The sequence below is a fragment of the Cetorhinus maximus genome, chromosome 31 (genome assembly GCF_964194155.1).
Source record: "Cetorhinus maximus chromosome 31, sCetMax3.hap1.1, whole genome shotgun sequence".
Classification (NCBI taxonomy): domain Eukaryota; kingdom Metazoa; phylum Chordata; class Chondrichthyes; order Lamniformes; family Cetorhinidae; genus Cetorhinus; species Cetorhinus maximus.
The window spans coordinates 9,955,276-9,962,000 of NC_135909.1; the positions used below are offsets into that span (position 1 = coordinate 9,955,276).

A 6,725-nucleotide genomic window follows, 5' to 3' on the forward strand; every position below is an offset into this window, starting at 1 on the left:
CTTACTGCACTTACCCAGCAAAACCTGCTCACTGACTCCCAGTTTGGGTTCCGTCTGGGCCACTCAGCTACTGAAATCATTGCAGCCTTTGTCCACACATGGACACAAGAGCTGAACTCAAGAGGTGAGGTGAGAGTGACTGCCGTTGACATCAACGCAGCATTTGACCCAGTGTGGCAACAAGGAGCCCTAGCGAAACTGAAATCAATGGGAATCAGCTGGACAACTCCCCATGACGTGGAGTCAGGCCTAAAAGAAAGGAAGGTGGTTGTGGCTGTTGTAGGACACTCAGCTCAGTTGCAGGACATCACTGAGGGAGTTCTTCAGAGGAATGCCATTGGCCCAACAATCTTCAGTTGCTTCATCAATGAACTTCCCTCCATCATAAGGTTAGAAGTGGGGATGTTGGTGGATGTTGTGCAAAGTTCAGCACCATTCATTCATCAGATAGTGAAGCAGTCCGGACATATACAGCAATACCTAGACAATATTCAGGCTTGGGCTGATAAGTGGAAGATAACATTCGTGCTATTAATTTTAGGAAATGACCATCCACGACAAGAAGTAATCTAATCATCAGTTCTTGACATTCAATGGCAGTTCTGCCTCAGAATCTCCCACTATCAACACACTGGGGGCTACCATTGACCAGGAATCGAACGGCACCATCCATTTGAATACTGTGGCTGCAAGATCAGAGGTCAGAGGCTGCGAATTCTGTTGAGTAACTCACCTCCTAACTCCCCAAAGCTGCTCCACCATCTTGAAGGCACAAGTCGGGAGTGTGACGGAATGCTCTCAACTTGCCTGGATGAGTGCAGCTCCAACAGCACTCAAGAAGCTAGATACCACCCAGGGCAAAGCCACCCGCTTGACTGGCACCTCATTCACCACAATAAACAAGCATTTTTCCCACCACTGACGTACAGTGGCAGCAATGTGTACAAGAGGCACTACAGCAACTCACCAAGGCTTCTTCAACAGCACCTTCCAAACGCGCAGCTCGACCACCACGAAGGACAAGGGCAGCAAAATCATAGGAAGGCCAGCATCTGAAATTTCACCTCCAAGCCACACATTATCCTGAGATAGCACTTTTCCGTGGTTCCTTCACTGTTGCTGGGTCAAAATCCTGGAATTCCCTCCCAAGCAGCACTGTGGATGTAACTACAACACACTGACTGTAGCTATCACAACAGTATAATAATTCTCATAATGTTAAGCTTGGAAAAGCCACTTTGAATTCTACTGTTCAGGGTATTATGTTTGACTTGGCTGGATCAGTTTAAATCTATTTTTTAACGCTGCCTTAATGGGGGTATAACTGGAAGCCAGGTTAATTAGCGGATTTACAAGTTATTGTAGCAGTAATTTGTAGACCTATGTATGTACTTGAAATATTTTATTTTGCTAATAAATGTTTAATTTAGTTTCGAAAACACCTTTAGAGTCTTGGTAGATATAATACTACTGAATTCAGGGCACGCACCTTGAAATAAAATACAAATTGCCAAATCGTTGTGACCGAGTGATCAAGTTTCCTTTGTGGATTTGATCCGCTTGGCTCACACCATCTGCCGCGTCACAACAGTAGCGGATTAAGAAGGCAGCACACCCCCATCTTCTCAAGGGCAATTCAGGATGGGCAAAAAATGCTGGCCTATCCAGCGATGTCAACATCCTATGAACGAATACAAAAAAGTAGACGGCGGAGCTGTGAAATATTTAAAGGGAAAATTTATTCACAGATCTTCCTGCTTCCCTCCCTCTCAACCACACAGAACAGCAAACTCACGGAATCGTAACATACCCAGAGACGGAAAATTCAGAGCTAAACACATCAAATACACCTCCAAGGCCCCTCAGATCAAGTCATCAAGCTCCTCTGCTCTGATTCCATGAGAATTTAGTTAAAATATCCTCCTAACAAACGCGCTGTGGTTAAATCCCTGTCGAAGAAACTAACATTTGGATTAATTTGTGAAGTTGAGCAAAACGGGGCCGAATCATTTTATTTTCAGAAAGGTTTTCAGAATGGCTGTTTGAAATTGTCCCTTCTCATAAAGTAATTCGCTGCACAAATTTACAATTCAAAGTTGCCGCAATCCCCCACAACTTCAATCAACGATTCTTTTTGCGATTGCATTGGACCTGGAAACCGCTCTCTGCATTAATCTCACTGAACCAGAGCGTGACCACCTTGTATCTGTCAGCGTGGAGGTGACGGAGTTAGGGTCGCATTGGGCCACTTAAAACGAGAGTGGGGCACGACGCAAGGGGGAAGGGCGAGTGTTCACCGAGGTTTCTCATACATTCCAAAAGCGAAATAATGAAGATGCTGCAAATCTGAAGAAAACACAGAAAAAGCTGGAAACACACAGCAGAACTGGGAGCGTTTGTGGCGGGACAAACAGAGTGAACGTTTCAGGTCGGGATCCGTTTGGTTAAATTCATCCAGTTATTTCCATTCTGTTTTATCCGGTATTGAAGGGTGAGTGAAGAAACAGATAATAAGGCAGCAGTTTTACTTTTCATTTCTTGATTTTTTTTTTCTTCAGTTTTCATCAGTTTCTCTTTTCTCTTCCGGATCTATAAAACGACGAAGATCCAATTCAATTGGCTGTTTCCGATATATCAATCGAAATTCAACATTTCAATCCAATAGATTTGTTGTTTCAGGTTATTTATCGCTCTCTGTGTTTTATTGTGATTTAATCTCTCGCGGTTTGTATGATGATTAATGTTACATCTTACTGCCTGTTCTGGTGAAGATCAAAAACAGAAACGACATTTCCAACATTGCACATCTGGCTGCACAGTCGGAACCGTTTTCACGGACAGGACGGGCCTCATTCTGCGCTGTTGTAAATCTAAGAGTTTATGTTTCCCTCTCTCTGGCCAAACTGCACAAACTTTATTCTCCTTTTATCTTTACTGATTTCCAATACACCATAGGCTACCGCTTTTGCTTTTTTCCTGCGTTTCACTGGATTAAAACGAATGACAACAGTAACTTTTTCCATTGTTGATCAAAAGTAATCGATGTGAAACGTGAACATCGGTTTCACTGTCCGTGTTACTGCCTGAGATGCGGAGTAATTGCCAAAATGTCTGATTTCCCAATCACGATGTCCAAAGATGTTTGGTCGACTCTAGGTGGCATTGAAACGATTCCTTAGTTGCACAGGGGGGCGGTTACCGGCTGGCTCGTTGGTCTAGGGGTATGATTCTCGCTTAGGGATCTTCATTGTGTGAACTTGCGAGAGGTCCCGGGTTCAAATCCCGGACGAGCCCTGCTTTTTTCAAATTCTAATTGCGGAAATCAGATCGACATTTAAACACCCTGGAAGTTCATTGCAGAGAATACTTCACTTCACCGGACGGGAAGAAAATGAACGCAAAGCCTCCTCGTGTCATGGGACTCTGAATTCATCCCACTGTACCAAATGCAGCAACTCCCTTCTTGCGGAGGCAGGCACGATGCCCAATGCAGTCACTTGCAATTTTGCCTGAACGAACACACAGAATGGCATAATTTGATTTTTTTTTCTCGATATTTGAGCTGTTTTCTAGTATTTGTGTTTCAGCAATCCGGTTCAGGGGGAATTAACAATCAGGACATCTGGGCAGGACTAAAATTGTGGAGCAGCAAAGTGTTTCACTCCCCGTATTACAGCCGGAGCTGAGCTGGAATTGTTCATTGCTGTCTTTTCACTATAACAATGTAAAAGGGTGACTGAAGCACTTTGATGGCAATCAACATCTGTATTCATTGAAGCGGGTCATCTCCGCTGGCTCTTTGGTCTAGAAGTGCGATCCTTAATTAGGGATTTTTGTTGAATTGGTTTGCGAGAAGTGAAGGGTTCAACCCCCAGCCAAACATCATTGTTTGTGGCTTTTGGTCCAATATGTGGGCTGTGTAAGGAAAACAATGAAGAGCTGTGCTCTAGAAGGTGGGATTTACTGAAATCGGGAGCAGGTTTGAGAATCCCGGTCGTTATTGCTTAGAGTTTATCCACGCTGCACATGTGGGGAAAATAAACACAGGCCTTATAAATGTTTGCCTATGTAATCTGACTCTGAAATTATCCCAAAACAGCAATTCAGGCAACCCCATGCTTGTGGGTTCAGGTTGCAGGCTGATGAGTTCTGTTGTAATATTATCTGAAATAACTGACAGAGCTGGTAACCCCGCAGCTTGGTTTTTATTTGACCGCATTTACACTGTATTCCAGGAGTTTCACTGAGGAGAAAATGGGCCTTTATGTGGTTCCGCAATCTCGTTCAGAGGGAATTAACAACCAACATGTAGCTGTAAGTAAGAATTTCCTTGCAGACATTAACGTGTTCCATCCCGCGCTCATATTCACATTTGAAAATGATCAGTGTAACCAGCTCCCTTTCCTCGATGTGCTATTTGAGAAATCCGCTAAATGAGTTCCCTGCTACTGTCTATCTCAAGCCGATCATCACTGTTCAGATTAGTGTGAGTAGAAAATTGGCAGCTGGCAGAAAACAAAGAGTAGACATAAATGGGTCATTTTTTTCTGTTTCGCAGGATGTGACGAGTGGAGTCACGCAGGGGTTTGTGCTGGGGTCTCAACTTTTTACACTTTATATCAATGACTTAGATGAGGGTAGGCAAGGCATAGTAGTTAAAATTGCAGAAGAAACAAACATAGCTAAGTTGCGAAGAGGACATAAGAAGATTGTAGACGGATATAGATAGGTTGAATGAATGGGCAAACATTTGGCAGATGGTGAAGTTTTTCGGTTTGGCACAAAGATTTAAAAAAGCGGAGTATTATTTAACGGGGTACGCCTGCAGAATTCCGATGTGCCGAAGGATCTAGGTGTTCTAGTTATCGATTCACAGAAAGTTAATGCAGGTACAGCAAATAATTGTGAAGGCTCGTGGAATGCTACCCTTTGTTACGAGAGGAATTGAACATAAAAGTAACAATGTTATGCTTCAGTTATAAATGGTATTGATGAGAGCACATCTCGAACACTGTGTGCAGTTTTAGTCTTATTTAAGGAAGCAGGTAAATGGGTTGGAGGTGGTACAGAGGAGGTTGACTGGATTGATAACTGCAATGAGCGGGCTGCCTTATGAGGAAATGCTGTACAGACTGGGCTTGTTTCCACTGGAGTTAAGGAGATTGAGGGGTGACTTGGTTGAAGCATATAAGACCCTGGATGGTCTTGACAAGGTGGACGTGGAAATGATATTCACTCTTGTGGGTGAGTCCAGAACTAGGAGGCACTGTTTTAAAATTAGTGCTCGCCATTTTAGGACAGAGATTAGGAGAATTTGTTTTCTCTAAGACGGTTGTGTGACTTTGGAATTCCCTGTCTCAGAAAGCGGTAGAGGCGGGATCACTGAAATTTTTTAAGGCAAAGGTACAAATTTTCATGTTAGGTAAGAGAATCAAAGGTTATCGGAGGTAGATGGGAATGTGAAAATCGAAACACAAGCAGAACAGCCATGATCTTATTGAATGACGGAGCAGGTTTCAGGGGCTGAATGGCCGACTTCTGCTCCTATTTCGTAAGCTCGCATGTTGATATGTTTGACCAATCAGAGTTAACTTGCCTTTTTTTGGAATTAAAACAAAAGCTTTGGATTAACTGTTTCTTGGTGCATTGTCTATGGCAACGCCTTAACCATTCAGATTCCACATGCCAGCCAATCAGCACCCTGTTTATCACATAGTTTTCAATGTTGTTCCCTTTGAAATTTGGCGTTCGTGTGTCTGTCCTGATAAGTGCAAGATAAAAAACTTCGACAGCATGTCTCCTGTTTTTTATCAGAAACATTCAAGTTCTGTGCCACCAAGTGGCTATTTACCTTAAAACTGGGTCCTGTGGTTACTGACCCTTCTGTCACTGGGTTAAGAAAAAAGTTCTCCTTATTTAGTCTATCAAAATCATTCATCATTTTGTGCAACTCATTACTGTTCTGTCGACATAGGCGACATGAGGAAAATGCAGGGGACACTTTAAGATTGAAGCAGAATGTGTGTTTATCCACATTCAGGCTATTTCAACACTGTGCAGTCGTAAACCCGACCAAGGAGCTTTCCAGGAGATGAAACAAGCAGCATTTGATACCGAGCCATATATTAGACCAGGTGGCCAAACACTTCATCAAAGAGGTAGATTTTAAAGAGATCGTTAAAGGAGAAAGGAGGGCAGGGAGGTTTAGGGAAAGAATTGAAGAGCTGATGGTTCTGACAGCTGAAGGCCCGGCCTCCAATAGTGGAACAAGGAAAAGTGCGAATCATCAAGAGACCGGAATTAGATTCAGACCGAGTAAGGGGATTGTCTGGAATTGGACGCGAAACTCCAGCCTGACAAGTGAGAAATCTACCCCTGACCCTCCAATATTCTCACTGTCGCTCACCCCATGTGTCCAATTGGAAAACATTCTGAAGCAGCATGTAACCTGACAGGGAACCCGGGATAAGCCTCCACTGTCTGATCGAAAACTGCAACAGGAGCTGATCATTACAACTGTGAGAGCCGCGTGGTGATGGTGTTGGTCTTGACATCCAGTGGTGTAGGTTCACATCGGCCTCATCATGTTATTGTTTAAAGGTGTCTCCCAGAAACAGTCTGGAGAGGTGACAGGGCAGTTCTGAGAGGCAGTGTCATGCTGCATGTCACTATTACCAACTGGCTGCTTATGAACAGGTTGGAGTCTGCCTGAGGGCTGAGCAAAC

The 6,725-nt window shown here is 43.6% G+C and overlaps 1 non-coding gene across 1 annotated transcript; it reads left to right on the forward strand.

Moving 5' to 3' along the window:
- The first annotated feature begins 3,204 nt into the window (after nucleotides 1-3,204).
- Nucleotides 3,205-3,294, forward strand: trnap-agg (transfer RNA proline (anticodon AGG)). Its single transcript is given in 2 exon segments — nucleotides 3,205-3,240; nucleotides 3,259-3,294. It is a non-coding gene; the product is annotated as a tRNA-Pro (tRNA).
- Nucleotides 3,295-6,725: the final 3,431 nt, after the last annotated feature.